At 38.9% G+C, this 18457-nt stretch overlaps 1 pseudogene; it reads right to left on the bottom strand.

Annotated features, from left to right (window-relative positions):
* Nucleotides 1–17531: 17531 nt before the first annotated feature.
* LOC110583206 lies at nucleotides 17532–18064 on the bottom strand (annotated as a pseudogene).
* Nucleotides 18065–18457: the final 393 nt, after the last annotated feature.

Below are 18457 nucleotides of genomic sequence, written 5' to 3'. Positions count from 1 at the left end.
TCCTTTGAAGCAAATTAATATTTGTGTGCAAACCTAGTCTGTGGTAAAAGAAAGAGAAAACTGGAAAGCAGCCTTTCTTGGAGGGTAAAATCTCCTTTATGGCACCACAGTCCTGCCAAAGTGCCTCTCAGGGGCATCTGGAAAGGGAATGGAAGCCACCACTTGCTTGAATAGTCACATTAGCCTTGAAAGGCATTAGACATCTAAGCAAATGCTCTACTGCTTCCAGAATTAAGCACTTACCACACGGAGGGAGGCTGAAAAGTTAGAAAGAAGAAACCCGGGCAAAGAGCCTGAGAAACTGACCTACCTTTTGAGAGCTAGAATTAGGATGGAAATTTGGAACTTGGAAGACTTTCTGGTTTTTCCCACTGTTTCTATTTTCTGTAATTATTTCCTTTTTGTAAAAGCTTGCTATTTTGTAAAGTTCTCTGATATGTAAAGACAGTTTCTTCTTATTATCTCTGTTTCTCAGTGCTTTGTGTTATCATGTGCTAAATATATTTCACCATTTTATTTACTTCGGGCTGAAGTGCTGACGCCATTATGTGACTTCTCCACATCCAAATCCGAGCTGCACATTTCAAAGATAAATCACTGTAATTATTTATCCTCTTCAGCAGCAGGAGGTATAAAAGCCAAACTAATATGCACCTTTAGCCCATTTGAATGAGTCTTTGAAAACAAATTGCTCAGAACTCTTAACTTTGACTCTGTATTTCTAGATCCCCTAATAGTATGAGATAATTGAGGTTTGTGGAATGAGTTGGGAACTTTTACTTATTTTTCAAAGACTCCCAACCATAGCTTCATATTTATTAGGATTCTTATTGAGTCCTACAGGGTCAGTCCTCAGGGTTGGTCAGTCCTCACCAACAACCTCAGAAAGAACCTGAAAACTAGAGGTTTGGAATTCAGAGTGAACACTTTCGAAGCTAGGGCTCAAGAAGTTTCTATTTGGTTGCTTTGGTTTATTTTTAGAAGGCAATTCTTGTCTCCCTAGCACTTTTCTTAGGTAACTTAAAATGCAATCATTATCACAAATTCGAATTTCCTTCCCTTCCTGATGGCAGAAAATGAAGTTTGCTAAAATTTATTTCCTATTCCACTCTGAGGTAGAAAGAGAAGTTTTCTGAAAAATTCTTTCCTTAAGTGGATGGACAAAAAATTGCCCACATTGTAACTTGACCTGACTTTGAAAGGGTAATATGCATAAAGGCAATCACTATTTTTATTCAGGAAATGTACCATCAGGGCCTTCATGTCAAATGCAACCTCCCTTACCCCAACAGAGTTGCCAAGTTCTACTAATTTATTTTATTTTATTTTTTTTCCCTGCTGGACAAATTTCTTGGTTCATTGTTAGAGAGTTCCTCCCAGGTTCTTGGGAAAAACCTTGGCTGGTCAGAAGTGGTTCATGGCTTCCTTCTCTCTACCTCTGCCTTTTTTATTTTAAATACTTTCAAAATGCAATCTCTTAATCACATGCTATACGAGGAAATCTTGATGGAAAATACTGGGGTTTAAAATTTCTCACATAAGCAAATTTTTTTAGATGATGGAAGTTAATCATAAGCAGAAGCCAAGAATATAATTAGCAGAATTCCAGTTTGTTGAAGGCTAGTTTTCCAAAAGCTGATTTACAGAATATTCTAATATATCACATTTATGTGAGTATTGTAAATTTTTAAAAATATTCAATTTCTCAAAATTTAGCATGTTCTATGGGAATCCATCATACTTTTTTCTTAATATACAGGATCATTTTAGGTAAATTCTGATTCATTTTAGATGGTTTTAAACTTGAAATAAAAATTTAAAGCTGACAGAGATGTGACAATATTCCTGTTAAAGCTAACAAATATGTCTGAAATACCAATAAATCTGCTAAATTGTTTGTTTGGTAAATTTGCTTGATGCTAATTTAATGTGTGGTGACTAGATTAAGACATGTGTACCCTGTATAGTGCGGTATGTACCCTGCATATATCCAGGGCATTATTCACATGAACTATGTTGTGAATGGGTCCACTCACAGTTGTGCAGCACAGAGACCCTAGACCCAAGATAGATCATAACCCTAACCCTAACCCTAGCCCCAACCAAGTAGCATGTTGGGAGCTCCATTAACCAGACCAACAATTCCAATCTAATTTGGAGGAACACACATATCCTAGAAGTTCAAATTAAGAGGATCAAGCAAGGCCAGAAGCATAGCTTGTAGGATAAGTTAGAATTATCTGGAGGAGATTTAAAAAATTCTTATATCCAAGTTGCGCCCCAGACCAATTAGTTCTTGGTAGGATCCAAGCATGAACTTTTTTTTTAAAGATTTTATTTATTTATTTATTCATTTGTTTATTTATTTATTTGAGAGAGAGAAAGAGTGTGCGTGCATGAGCAGGGGGAGGGGGAGAGGGAGAAGGAGAGGGAGAATCTCAAGCAGACTCACAGGGCTGGATCTCACGACCATGAGATCATGACCTGAGCCGAAATCAAGAGAGTTGAACCCTTAACTGACTGAGCCACCCAGGCATGAACATTTTTTTTTTATTCACATATAATGTATTATTTGTTTCAGGGGTGCAGGTCTGTGATTCATCAGTCTTACACAATTCACAGTGCTCACCATAGTACATACCCTCCCCAATGTCCATCACCCAACCACCCCATCCCTCTCACCTCCACTCCAGCAAACCTGTTTGTTTCCTGAGAGTAAGAGTCTCTTATGGTTTATCTCCCTCTCTAGTTTTGTCTTGTTTAATTTTTCCCTCCCTTCCCCTATGATCCTCTGTCTTGTTTCTCAAATTCCTCATATTAGTGAGATCATATGATACTTGTCTTTCTCTGATTGACTTATTTTGCTTAGCATAATACCCTCTAATTCCATCCATGTCATTGCAAATAGCAAGATTTCATTTTTTTGATGGCTGCATAATATTCCATTGTATATATGTAACCACATCTTCTTTATCCATTCATCTGTTGATGGAAATCTAGGCTCTTTCCATAGTTTGGCTATTGTGGACATTGCTGTTGTAAACATTGGAGTGCATGTGCCCCTTTGGATCACTACATTTGTATCTTTGGGGTAAATATCCAGTAGTGCAATTGCTGGGTCATAGGGTAGCTCTATTTTCAACTTTTTGAGGAACCTCCATACTGTTTTCCAGATTGGCTGCACCAGCTTGCATTCCCACCAACAGTGTAGGGGGGTTCCCCTTTCTCCGCATCCTCCCCAACATCTGTCGTTTCCTGACTTGTTAATTTTAGCCATTCTGTCTGGTGTGAGGTGGTATCTCATTGAGGTTTTGATTTGTATTTTCCTGATGCCGAGTGATGTTGAGCACTTTTTCATGTGTCTGTTGGCCATTTGGATGTCTTCTTTGCAGAAATGTCTGTTCATGTCTTCTGCCCATTTCTTGATGGGCATGAACATTTTTAAAAGCTTCCTGAGTGATTGCAATATGCAAATGTTATATAATAAATAATTGGATTGGCATTTGTCCCTGGTTCTTAGGGAGGAGAGAAACTCCAAATTCTTGGAATTCCTCCAGTGATAAGAGTGTCTTTGTTTTTCCATAGTGAGCCCTTGGACCACACCTGAGTTTATGCTAAGTAGATGACTCAAACCGGGGGCTGGTCATGCCTGAAAGACCAACCATTGGATTAAAAGCTGAGTCTTGAGCCATAGTGATATTAGCACAAACTTTCAACTTCCAAGGAGGTGAGAAAGGCTAGAGATTGAGTTCAGTCATGTAGCCAATGATTCTGTCAATTATGCCTACATAATGAAACTTCAATAAAAACTCTGGGCAGTGGCTTGGTGAATACATAGATATGCTAGGAGGGTGATGGGTCCTGATTCCATGGGGAGAAGGCATGGAAACTCTGTATGTGAGACCTCCCAGACCTCACTCTATGTGACTCTTCATTTGACTGGTCCTGATTTGTATCCTTTACAAAAAAACTGACAATCATATGTGTAGCACTTTCCTGAGTTCTTTTTTTTTTTTTTTTTAAAGATTTTATTCATTCATTTGAGACACAGATATACAGAGAGAGAGATAGAGCATGAGCAGGGAGAGAGGCAGAGGGAGAGGGAGAAGCAGGCTCCCCGCTGAGCCAGATGTGGGGCTCGATCTCAGGACTCTGATATCATGACCTGAGCTGAAGGCAGACACTGAACTGACTGAGCCACCCAGGCACCCCACTTTCCTGAGTTCTGTAAGTCATTCTAGAATATTATCAATCCTGAAAGGGTAGTACAACCTCCAAATTTGCAACTAGTTGATCGGAGATTGGAAGTGCAGGTGGCCTGGGGATCCTGAACTTGAAGCTGGTACCTGAAGTGAGGGCAGTCTTATTGGGGACTTCCCTTAAACCTGTGGAGTCTGATGCTAACTATAGGTGATTCACATCAGAATTGAATAGTGGCATTATAAAGATTTTATTTATTTATTTGTCAGAGAGAGAGAGAGAGAGAAAGAGGCAGGCAGAGGGAGAAGCAGGCTCACCACTGAGCAAGGAATCCAATGATGCGAGGCTTGATCCCAGGACTCTGGGATCATGACTTGAGCCAAAGGCAGATGCTTAACAGACTGAGCCACCCAGGTGTCCCCAAATAGTAGTACTATAGCAACAAAGTTGAGAACCACTCTTCTAGGAAAAGATGCTTCAGAGCATTAAGAGAGTGCCAAAATCAAATTGTCCATCCAGGTCAAGGCAGGGACATTATCAGGGTCCACTTAGCATGGGCTAGTGTGGAAGGAGTTTGAGGGCAGGCAGGAATGAGATAGAGGTGCTTGGCCTCAAAGTTCCATCTGGGAATGAGAGTAGAAATTATAAACCAGGACATAAGGTCAGTCATGAAAAGTACCTATATGTTGTGGGACACTAGAGCTCAGTGCTCAAACAGATAAGCTCCATTGTCCCCAGAGGCAGGCACATTGTCCCCCAGAGGCTTTGACACACAGCCACAGACTCTTGGTGGTAGAGCATCACCCCAGCAAAAGTCGTTGGATGGAAGCTCTCTATTTCACCAGCGCTGGTTTCATGAGTAAGGTGGGGTTGAAACAGCTAGTCCTGGAATTATGGTCATTATGGCTGGATGGATCTGGAGTCAGTAAATATAAGATTTAAATAATCTAAATTCTTCCCATAAGTGGCTTCTTAAAAAAAAATATGCTGAACATACAATAATTTGAATATATCTTGTGTCTTGCATTTCTTGATATGGAAGGCTGAATGAGAAGCTCTTGTCAAGGGTGGGATGTCACCGAGCAAGGTCAGGTGACTGGCTGACTTCCAAGAGGTGGCATTCATCCTCAGGAATCTGCCACAGTCTGGAGTCTTTCTCAGCTTTCCAGGTGCATCATTTTCATCTTGCTGCCACTCTAAAGTTGATTCTTCTTGGACAAGCTGATTCACACTGAAGTAAGCCTCGGGTGTCTGAAGTGTATAACCCAAATGTGTGTGAATTCATAATATATCAATAGGAATGGGCTTTCTCTATACACAGAATTGCTTGGGGAAAAAAATGTTATGGGGTGAGCATGCAGTTAGAACAAGACGAATCTGTTGTACCGCACTTAGAATGTCTGATGCTCTGAAGCCCTGTGAGACAGATGGCAGCCATGTCCACCATGGGGTAGGCACACCCACTCTCTGACTAGCCTTCCGCCTCCCTGCATGGCATCGGTCAGACCCTGCAAAGCTTGCCTCTGCAACTGTCCCTTTGCTTTGCTTTCTTTATTGATCAATGCTCTCTGCTGATTGATTCATCTTTCTTTAGATGTGTTATTAACTGTAATCGGGTCACTGCCAAATCTCACAGGTCCGAGAGCCATTTTGTCTCTTTATCAAGGTGACTTTACATCGTTCTCTGCTGGCCCATCATGGAGTGATTTGACTCTCAGAGTACAATTTTCCAAATTTTCTCCTGATTTAAAAACACATTTTTAACTGAAAATACATAAAAATATAAACATCCTTCATAATTCCACCACCTCATTGGAACATAATTATATTCTCTCTACTTACAAAGTTTGTTTCTGGGTTTCTGTGAGTATTCTGTTTTATTTATTTATCTATTTATTTAATCTACTGAGAGATAATTTGCATATAAAATCCACCTATTTTAAGTGTACAATTCATTGATCGTTTTTAAATACATGGAGTTGTATAGCGATCATCACAATCCAAGTTCAGAACATTTCCGTCAGTTCAAATCGATTTGCAGACAATCTCCATTCCTCGCTCCAGTTCCAACAACCACTAATCTATATTCTGAATCTACAGATTTGCCTTTCTGGACATTGCATCATAGAAATGGAATCATGTGATCTTTTGTTACTTAGCGTAATGGTTACTTAGTTCATCAATGTTGCAGCACGTATTTGCAATCTGTTCCTTTTTATTGCATAATAGACTTCCATTGTGTGGATATGCCACATTTTATTTATCCATTCACTGCTTGATGGAAGTTTGAATGGTTTCCACTTTTTGGTTATTATGGATCATGATGCTGTGAGCATTTATGTGCAAGTCTTTGTATGGACATATGTCTTCATTTCTCTTGGGTAGATACCTAGAAGTGAAATTGCTGCACTATATGGTAAATTTATGTTTAGCATTTTAAGAGACTGTCAAATTCTTTTCTAAAATGGTCGTGCCATTTTGAATTCCCACCAGCAAAGCATAAAGTTTCCAGCTTGTTCACATCATTGCCAACACTGGTATTATCTGACTTTTTGAATATAGCCATTTTAAGTAGGTATGAAGCAGTACCTCACTGTGATATTAATTTACATTTTCCTAATAACTAATGATGTTACATGTCTTTTCACGTGCTTATTAGCCACTTGTATATCTTCTTTGGTGAACTGTTCATCAAGCCTTTTGTCTCTTTTTTTAAATCCAGTTGTTTGTCTTATTGATTTGAAAGAGTTCTTCATATATTCTAGATACTAGTCCTTTATCAGATACATGATTTGCAAACATTCTCTTTCTACAACTTATCATTTCATTTCTTAATGGTGTCTTTTGAAGTACAAAAGGTTTCAATTTTGATGCAGTCGAATTTAACGTCCTTTTACAACTTGCTCTGTGATCTATTTTGAATTACTTTTGTGTGTATGATGTGAGAGGTTAAGGATCTAAATTCATCTTTCTGCATGCGAATATCTAATTATTCCAGCACTATTTGTTGAAAACACAATTCACATTGAATTTTCTTGACCCTTTTCCAAAAATCAATTGACCATAAATATTTCTAGACTCTAAATTCTGTTCCATCAATTTATATGTTTTTTTATATCGGTACCACAGTGTCTTGATTACTGTAGTTCTATACCAAGTTTTGAAATTAGAAAATTTGTTCTTCTTCTTGGCAATTCTACTCTGCTTTTTGAGTTATAGTCACCACTGGGTAGGGTTTTTCTCTTACCTCTCTTGCTGTTAGTTCCCACACCTGGTTGCTGTCAGGGTATCCAATACTAGAACACTCTCCTCCTTCTCCACCTCCTCCTCCTTCTTTTTCTTCTTGTTCTTTTCACCAGCTTCTGTTAATTATATGCTTTGGTCTGGAAATGAAAGAACACTGTCTTATATTGATGCCATGCTTTCTATTTCTCCCACCATGCATGGGTCACCGGCACAGAGAGGACTGGGAAATAATAGCCCCGGTATAGTTTCAGAATGGAGAACACTCTCTCACTCACTCCTGTATTGACACATGAAGTTTATAATAAAGGAGGCAATTGTCCAACTGTATTCACTGGTTTTACCTTATCCAGGGAACTGAGTTCATATCTGGACACACAATATGAGTTTTTCCAGTAAACACAATTTGTTTCCCCTCTGAGACATCAACTTTTTCCTCACCTAAGGCCATCCACTTCCAATAAAGTCTTTATTTCTTCATCCTGACTGAGCAGCATACTGCACTCTTTTGGTAACAGTGGTGAGTTCAGAAGAAAGCACGTGACACATTCAGAGCTACTAACATACAACGAGACTTTTTCTGGATTTCTGAAAGATTCCCACTCGGCCTACTAGACTTGAGATTGCAAAAAGGTAAGGCTGTATTTTTTTTAACCATGTTGCTCTTCTGAGGGAAAAGCCTCCCTGGATTTCTTTCTTAGAGAAATGGAGCTGGGAAATGAGAGAGACAGTGAATCCTGATTCTGGCCATGTTCTGTGAGCCCCTGTTCCAAACCATGCCTTGAATGAAACTTACTCTGGAGTTTTTTAATTATGTGAGCCAATAAGGTTTCCTTTTTGCCGAAGCTAACTGGGTTTTGTTTTTGTTTTGTTTTTGTTTTTGTTTTTTGCTACATGCAACCAAAATACTTTTTACTGATTCAGTTTAAGAGAGACACTGATAATTTAGAATAAACCTGGAGAAGAATTGCCAGGGGAGGTGAGTGTGACCAGAACTGTGTCAAAGGGGAAGAAAGGGAAGAGTTTGACTTGAAGAAAGAAGGTCTGGTGTGTATGTGTCGCAGGAGAAGGATGTTAACGGCATGGGGGAGGAAACTAAAGAAAGAGAAATGTCTCCAAATATTTAATTAGAATTATTGATAAGAAGGTCCTGGGAAACCTATTTCAACTCAAACTGTTAAAATTTTAACAACTTAATGTGTCTATAAATGGAATGAATTACACTGACAATGTTTGCTATGTCCAGAAGGGTTTTAAATGATTTACCAGAGATATTGTAGAGTGAATTCAAGTGACCCAATGGATGGTGTTTTTTTTAGAACTTGGTCATTTGAGTATCATCTTTATAATTTTTGCCATATGAGAAAGGTACAGCTTGTACCATCTTTTGTTCAGTAATTTCCTTGCATCAACTCCTTATTCTTGTCTAAATAAGTTTATTTTAGAATGAAACTTGAAATCACTTCAATAAATTTAAAAAAAAAGAATCAGTGGCCAAAAATAAATGTAATAAAACAAAACGATGTTATTAAATCCTAACTAGAATTTGCCTGGCCAAAGCTCTGTGTCTGTGATCTGGGCTCTCTTTGTGAAAAGGAAAATTAATAGTTGAAGATATGATAACACCAAACTGATCATTTATCTTTCTCTAGTCAGAAGGATTAAACAAGAATTGAATAGGAAAGTTTTTTCTCACTAAGCAATTCAGTGTTTTTAATGGCATGCCTGTGTGCCATCTAAAATCATCAATCTATTCATACATTGGGAAAGCCTATAGCCTGGGTGTAATTCACACCAGAGCTTCCCAGTCTTTTCACAACTCGTCACACACAGAGAACAATATTATGTGGCACACTGGGGTAAACTAAGTCAGCTGCTCACCACCTGAGATGACTAGCCCAGGGGAGCTGACTCTGGCCCAGGCAGCACGCCACCCCCACCATTGGGGTGGAGGAGATGAATATATTGACACACAAGTAACTCTTGTAGTTAGCATTCTATTAAAGAGTTTTTGCCAGGACGCCTGGCTGGCTCCGTCATTAAGCGTCTGCCTTCGGCTCAGGTCATGATGCCAGGGTCCTGGGATCGAGCCCCGCATCGGGCTCCTCGCTCCGCGGGAAGCCTGCTTCTCCCTCTCCCACTCCACCTGCTTGTGTTCCCTCTTTCACTGTGTCTCTCTCTGTCAAGTAAATAAATAAAAAATCTTAAAAAAAAAAAAAAGAGTTCTTGCCAGGAGTCTATAATTCTATACTATTTACTCTTCAAGTTTCTGGAATCTAAAAATTCAGCTTGAAGTAGTTACTTTTTATATGTATGTCTGAGAGCTCATAGGCTGGTTAAAGACCATCTCTACACCTTCTGGAAAATTCTCTCGTGGGATATTTGGCATCTCCCTTTGTGCATATGACAGAGGAGCAGCACTGAAATCAAGTTGCTATGTTTCAATGGGAAAACATATCCCCCTAGCTCCCTGACCACCAAATGAAACCACAGCCAACATCTCTTCTTGGATTTATACTACCCTTTTCTCCAACTGGTACACTGGAAAGTCTGACTCAGTAAAAATGTGGGGGGTGTGTGTGTGTGTTTAAAGAAACCTCCACAATCCTTCTAGTCTTACATGTATAAATGCACTTTAGTGCTGACAACAATCAGTTCATTCTACACCAAATAGACAATCAGGTAAGAGGAAATCGTTGTCTTTAAGAGCATAGCTTTTGGCTGGGGCTACCTTATTTGGAAGAATTTGAAATGTTGTTATGGCTCGCCGAGCTCTATGGCTGGAGAACATCTGATACCAGTTTAAGATTCCATGATTCATTAAAGGATTTTGGTCTGTTCCCTACTCTTTTAGGATTTCCTTAAAACAGACTTTAGGATTTTTCCAAATGGACAGATTATTTCTCTGAGTTTATTTCTGTTTTTCCCCGCATTGTCTTTTTTCCTAATTGTGGTGATTTACTGTCACTGGTGTTTTCCTTTTGAGTTCTTTTGAGTCCGGGTGGGAGATCATTTTTGGCTTCAGACTGGAATGTCCCAGAATAACTGCTGTTTAACAGGCTACTTGTGTGTTGCAATTTTAAGGAACTCCCATGGTTGAGGCTGAGATCTATCTATAGGCACCAAATAGAGTAGGAATATTTATATTTCTGATTTCTGTTCTAAGACTCCCATCACTTCAAAGTACATTTAGCCCAATTCTTTACTCAGACCTGGAAGAAGCAAAGCAGAATGTGGACATCAGAGAATGTACTATAGACTGAGTATTGGTGTCACCCAAAATTCATGTGTTGAGACTAGTTCTGGGTAGTTTTGCTGTAAGCATCTTTGCCACAAATGTTTTTGCTGCATAACTAATTGGTTGTCAGCTAATTTTGCCATAAAAGACAAAATCACGAACAATAAAAGGGACATTCATTTAAAAGGATATAACGAAACATGAAAAATGAATGACAAAATTTAAAAGACTGTGTTGCAAAATGCAAAACATTGGAATGTATCTGAAATATATAGCATAGGTTCATGGCAATATTGCCCAAATAGCTGATTTTATTTTGTGAATTGTACCGAAGTATTTGTCTTCAAAATCTTTAATTCAAACCCCCCCAAAACCAAAACCAAAATCTTTCATTCATAGCATTATACATTTTTTTTGCTTGTTGACTCGTCTCCTTGTTTAGCATCATGCTTCATCTTTTTTCACTAAAATTTCTTCCTTCATTAAGAGAGGTATCAGTTTCTAAATACTAGGATGCATATTTGTAGATGTGCTTTGTATTGAGTTGTGAAAGCCTTTCACATTGTTGTTTGTTTTTGGCATATTGTTCCATCTCCATTTATAGATGTTCCAAAATTCCATGGGGAATGGGGATTAAAACTCTGTGCCACTGTATAGACCATTATGAAGGCTAAGATTTATATAATATATATCTACAAGATAAAAATGGATCTCTGCATTAATGGAAAAATGAAACCAAACTATCAACAAGTTATTTTTTTTTTAATCATTTACAGCAAAATTGCTGTATGGCCAATTAGTTGTGCAGTGAAAATGCTTGCAGCAAAGATGTTTACAACAAGGATACTTATAGCAGAAATACCTGACAAAGTTTCAACTTCAATCCCAGATGTGATGGTATTTGGAAGTAGAGTTTTGGGGAGGTAAGTAGGTCACGAATGGGATTCATACCCTTATTGAAGAAAAAAAGGCCTAGAGAGTTCCCTTTCCCCTTCTGCTATGTGAAGACACAGCGAGAAGACAACTGTCTGTGAACCAGATAGCGAATCTGCCAGCACCTTGATCTTGGCCTTTCCAGACTCCAAAACTGCAAGAAATAAGTGCATGTGCTTTAAGTCACCCCGGCTATGGTATTTTTGTTATAGCAGCCCAAACACATTAAGACTAAATGTAATAGTGGGGCGCCTAGGTGGCTCAGTCGGTTAAGCATCTGCCTTCTGCTCAGGTCATGATCTCAGGGTCCTGCGATCGAGTCCCTCATCGGGCTCCCTGCTCAGCGGGGAGCCTGCTTCTCCCTCTCCTCCCTGCTTGTGCTCTCTCTCGCTTGTATCTGTCTCTCCCTCAAATAAATAAATAAATAAAATCTTAAAAAAAAAAGACTAAATGTTATAATAAGAGGCAAGATTTTAATTCTAAGTGCTTTTCAATTATCCTGGGACCTTGTTAAAAGACAGATTCTGAATCAGTAGGTCTATAGTGGGGACCAAGACGTTGCCTTTCTGACAAAGTCCTGGATGCTGCTGATGCGGCTGGTGTAGGCACCGTATTTTGAGAACCATTGGTCTGAACTATTTCCCAAATTTGCCTGAAGGTAAGACTCACCAGAGGTGGCTGTTAGATATACCAAACACTAAATCTTTCTCTTAAGAATATTGATTCAGCGGGGCGCCTGTGTGGCTCAGTCGGTTAAGTGTCCAATTCTTGATCTCAGCTGGGGTCTTGATCTCATGGTCTTAATCTCAGGGTCATGAGTTCAAGTCCTGCACTGGGGCTTAAAAATATATCTATATCCATATAGATATATATCTATATCCATATATGTAACTTAAAAGATAGATAGATGATAGACTGATTGATTCAGAGGTCTGCATTGGGATCTTTAGCCTGCCCTTTCAAGAGCCCCTTCATGCTCTGGTTCCAGACTACATCTTCACCTGATATAGTAGGACTCCTCTACTGCTCCATTCATTCATTTTCCTCCCACCCTTTCAATCTGTCTCTTTCTCTCCCCTCCCTCCTTTCTTCCCACATATATTTGCTGAGCATCTCCTTGGGATATAGATCTGAATAAGAGAGAGAGACTCTGCCTTTACAGACAATAGATAAGTAAACAGATAAGTAAATAGGAGAATTACAGTTTGTGACACAAGCTAAAAAGGAAATAAATATGGTGATATGATGCAAAGGGGTAAAGCCGAGGTAGGAAACCATTTAAGCCAAGGTTGTGAAGGGTGTTCTCTAAGGAAGATAGTTAATCTAAAATTCATATCCAACCCTCCAATCTAAGCCATACTACTTGCTGAATGTGCCTGTGTTTTGGGGACACATTGCCTGTGTTCATGCTGTTTCTTTCACCACGAATGCCTTCTCATCAATCCCATCTACCAATTAAAAACCAACGTAAACGCCACCACCTTCATCCAGGTTCCCCAGCCATATGTGAGACCTCACCCCTCTGAGCTTCCGAAGCACCTGCTACACCTCTGATCTTGTCTTGATTTTTCTGCCTTAAATTGTAGTTGTTTTGTAATAATAATGGCTGCATTTTGTGAAAGCACACTATTAATTTACATACATTATCTAAATTATTCAACATTGGGAGGTGATCTTATTATCTCCATGTCATAAATAAAGAAACTGAAACTTGGGAGAGTCTAAGCAACTTGCCCAAACTCTCACAACAAATGAGTGACAGAGCTGAGATTCAAATATGCCCTCCCAGTTGATCTGTCGTATCTCCTGTAGCAATCTTAAGCAACATGGGAGAAGTGACTACTTTGTCTTTATATCCTTCAATTAAACAAACAAAAAAATCAAGTTGCAGGAGAGCTGTAACATTTGTGAAACAAAAGAGAAAAGAGAAGAGAACAGAATTCCCCTACCAAATTATATTAGTTTGCTAGGATGCTGTAACAGAGTACCACATACTGAATGGCTTCAACAACGGAAATTCATAGTCTCACAGCTCTGGAGGGTAGAAGTCTGAGATGAAGGGCTCAGTAGGAACATACTGTCTCTGAAGGTGCCTGGGAAGTACTTGATCCAGGTCTTTCTCCTAGCTTGCAGTAGTTCCTTGGCTTATGGAAGCATAGCTCCAACTAATCTGCACATGGTGTTCTCCCCACATGTGAATCTCTGTGCCCGAATTTCCCCTTGTTATTAGAATACCAGTCATATGGAATTAGGGGCCCATCCTACTGACCTTGATTTAACTTAACTAATTACATGTGCAACAATCCCAGTTTCAAATAAGGTCAGATCTTTAGGTAGGGGGCTTACGACTTCAATATATGAACTTTTAGGGGACACAGTTCAACCCACAATGCAATTCTACCACCTAGCATCTATCACAATGCTGATCCCGTAGCCAGACAACCTGACATAGTTGCTCTAGTTGTCCTCTCCTAAAACCAACATTACAGAGGGGTCACATGATCAATTTAGACAAGTTGTATCGTGCTAACATGGAACCTGGCTTTAGCTTTGGTCTTCGAAAGATTCTGTCAATCTGACATCAATATTAGCTTTTCACATAAGCAAAAAGGTCATCTACTTAGTACCAAAAACTTGGTCTACCTAAAGCTACTCTTACCTGTGATTCCTTCTGCCTCTCACAAAAGGGCTGAGTCAATTTCTGTAGATAACATTACAATACCTACAAGTTATGTTTGATGGTGCTTAAAATGCTTAAATTTTATTTCAAAATGGGTTTAGCTTAGTGAGTTTCACTAAGTTTCAGTGGTAAAAGGAAATGAAATATTAATATCAAGAACTATTCCCATCAAAAAAGAAGTTGGGCTGGTAATTTAGGAAGCCCTAAATGGGAAATGATCTCTACACAGTACATCATAATGCAAAATAGGTTAGAATGTTGCAAAGTCAAAAAATTAAATGTAAAGTTCAACCAAGCACAAATCGCAGGGGCATGTAAATGTGAAGAATACTGAAGAGGCCAAGTGTAACATTTTGCTTAAGAGACTGCAGAATTGGGGTGCCTGAGTGGCTCAGCCGGTTAAGCGGCTGCCTTTGGCTCAGGTCATGATCTCAGGGTCCTGGATCAAGTCCCACATCCGGCTCCCTGCTCAGCGGGGAGCCTGCTTCTCCCTCTCCCTCTGCCTGCCTCTCTGCCTACCTGTTCTCTCTCTCTCTATGTCAAATAAATAAGTAAAGTCTTTAAAAAAACAAACAAACAAAAAAGAGAGTGCAGAATTCCTGAGGACAGGGACTCTCTCCTCTGACTCAGCTTTGCTCCCCAATGGTGCTTAGCCCAGGGCATTACACAGAATCACTTTTAATACCTTAAGTTGAATGAAGTGTTTTTTGTTTTTTTTAAAGTATCTTATCCCTCTTAATAGAGATAGGAAGCATTCACAGTTACATTGTAGAAGTTAAATAAAGATGGGTAGTATTTTCTATATGCCAGGAACTGTTTGAAGTACAAGCAGGGAATGAGGTTGACTTTATTATCTCCACCCTAAAGCTAAGGGAACAGAGAGATGAAATAGCGCACACAACTAGAAAATGGTAGTCATGGGAATTCACTCATAGGCTGTTTACATTGAAAGCCCACATTCTGAACCATTGTACAATATGTCCATTAACACCACTGGTGAGCAGCCAGAGAGAGCTTTTTTTTTTTTTTTCCCTAAAGAATTCTTCAATTGAGATGTTTACTATCAGCTAATCAGTGTGTTACTCCTGTTGAATTTAACAAATTCAGTGTGGTGACTAAGCATTCCATCTTTGATAGTTCTCTAGACCTAAGTTTAAGCCCTGGCTTTGGCATAGCTTGGCTATGTAACCCTGTGTTACAAACTTTTCCAAGACTCCATTTCATCATCTGGAAAATAAGGCCGATGATTCCTACCTCATAGAGTTGTGATTACATGTTTAAAGCATTAGACACAGTGCTTGATATGTAATAAAAACTCAAATGAAATCTAAAATGTTTACCTATTTTATAAGTAGTATTTCATTGTATGAATATACACAATTTGATTATTCAGTGTTAATACATATTTGGATTGTTACTAGCTTTTAACTATTAGAAATAAAAGCTACTATGAACATTCTTATACAAGTCTGCCAAAGGAGTTTAAGAAACTTTCCAAAGGAGTTGTACCATTTGATATTCCCACTAGCCATGTAAGAGAATTCCAGTCCCTCCACATTCTTGTCAGTGCTTGGTATGGTCAGTTTTATTTATGTATTTATAGAATTTGTTTTACTGTAGTAAAAAATCATAGAATTTACCATCACTATTTTTGAGACACAGAATTTACCATCACTATTTTTGAGACACAGAGATACAGAGAGAGAGAGAGCATGAGCAGGGGCAGAGGCAGAGGGAGAAGCAGGCTTCCCGCTGAGCCAGGAGCCTGATGTGGGGCTCAATTCCAGGACCCTGGGATCATGACCTGAGCCAAAGGCAGACGCTTAACCATCTGAGCCACCCAGGCGCCCCACCGTCACCATTTTTAACTGTACAGTTCAGTAGTGTTAAGTATATTTGCTTTGTTGTGAAATATTGTACATAATGTTGCCATGAAACATCCTCAGAACCTTTTCATTTTGCAGAACTGAAACGCTATACCCATTGAACAACACCCCCAACCCCCCCCCACCTTGCCCGTGCCAACCAGCATTCTAGTTTCTGTCTCTATGAATCTGACTACTTTAGATACCTCATATAATTGAAATCATACAGTATTTGTCCTTTTGTGACTGGATAATTTTAGTTAGCATGATGTCCTCAAGATTCATCCATGTTGTAACAGGTGATAAGATTTGTTTCCTTTGTATGTATAGACCCCATTTTGTTTATCCATTCATCTGCCGATGACATTTGTGTTTCTTCCACCTCTGGTTATTGTGAATAGTGCCACTATGAACATGGAGGTACAGACATCTCCTAGACCACGCTTTCATTTCCTTGGGATATATATCCAGAAGTGGGATTGCTAAATCATATGGCAGTTCTACTTAAATTAAAATAATATGACTAATTAAATTAGTAATTAATTTAAGGTAATTAATTAAATGAGCAATTAAAGTAGTATTAGGGGGGTGCCTGGGTGGCTCAGTCGGTTAAGCATTTGCCTTTGGCTCAGGTCATGATCCTGGGGTCCTGGGACTGAGCCCCACATTGGGCTCCCTGCTCAGCGGAAGCCTGCTTCTCCCTCTGCCGCTCCCCCTGCTTGCACTCTCTCTCCCTAAAATAAAATAAAATAAAATAAAATAAAATAAAATAAAATAAAATAAAATAAAATAAAATAAAATAAAATAAAATTGTATGAGGAACTGCCATACTATTTTCCGAGGTGGTTGCACCATTTAAAAATCCCACCAACAATGCTCAACTCTTCCACATCCCTGTCAACACTTGTTTTTCCCTTTCCTTTCCCTTTCTTTCTTTCTTCTTATAGTAGCCATCCTAATGAATATGTGATGATATCTCATTGTAGTTTTGATTTGCATTTCTCTGATGATTAGTGATACTGAGCATTTTTTCATGTTTATTGACCATAAGTTGAACCATCCAGGAATAAATTCTACTTGGTGGTTGTGTATAATCCTTTTAATGTGCTATTGAATTCAGTTTGCTAGTATTTTGTTGAGGATTTTTGCATCAGTATTCCTTGGGGATATTGGTCTGGAGTTTTCTTGTAGTGTCTTTATCTGGCTTTGGTATCAGCATAATACTCATAGAAGGAATTTGGATGTGTTCCCTCTTCAGTGCTTTACAAGAGTTTGAGAGGGATTGTAGTTAATGCTTCCTTAAATATTTGGTAGAATTTTCCAGTGACACTATCTGGTCTTGGGCTTTTCTTTGTTAGGAGGTATATATATTTTAATCCTTGTCCTTAGAAAGTAGAGAGACTATACATGATTTGGAAATGAGACTACCAAATATTGGCCAAAGAAGAATAATCAATCCATTCTCTGCTTTCTCTTTTGTCTGGTCACCCAGAAGTGTATTACCTGTTATGATGATCATTGCCTGTCACTTGGAATTATTTTTATCTGTGCATTCACCTGAACCTACTTTCCCTTGCACATCAATTAAAGACCCCTTTTCACCTACTGGTACTCCAAGTCTCTGAGGCCTGGCCATAATATTGATATTCTGTGCCATGTTGTCTTTTGACTGACATTGCCCATTTGGTGTACCCCACTTTCCTCTCTGATCGCACATCTCATTTCTGCTAGAGAAAATATTGTTGCTGGATTTTTTCCCTTCCACCTGTATCATGACAGAGCCCTGACCCACTTTCCCAAGTAACTGTACACAATTTAGAGATCTTTTGAGAACCAAACTGCTAGCTATTTGAGACTCATGTCTTACAAACTGATGAATACCTGTAATTCGGGTCTTTGAAACATGGCTTCTATATTTTCTTACAATCTAATCTTCAGTCTTTTCCTGATGCTCTAGCCCAGACATCTATGAGCCAGGGGAATCTGTTGGGAGGTTTTTGTTTACTGATGCAATCTTCTTAGGAGTTATGGTCTGTTCAGACTTTCTTTTTCTATTGATTCAGTCTCCGTAGGTTGTCTGCTTCTAGGAATTTTCCCGTATCTTTTAAGTTATCCAATTTGTTGGTATGTAATTGTTCATAGCAGTCTCTTATAATCCTTTTTATTTCCATAGCATTGGTAGAAATGCCCCCTCTTTCATTTCTGATTTTAGTTATTTGAGTTTTTTTCTCTTTTTTTCTTAGTGAATCTAAGGGTTTCTCAATTTTGTTGATCTTTTCAAAAAGCAACTCTTAGCTT

This window comes from Neomonachus schauinslandi, chromosome 8, assembly GCF_002201575.2.
Source record: "Neomonachus schauinslandi chromosome 8, ASM220157v2, whole genome shotgun sequence".
Classification (NCBI taxonomy): domain Eukaryota; kingdom Metazoa; phylum Chordata; class Mammalia; order Carnivora; family Phocidae; genus Neomonachus; species Neomonachus schauinslandi.
The sequence above is the reverse complement of the archived record's forward strand: the minus strand, read 5'-3'. Positions and strand labels throughout refer to the sequence as shown.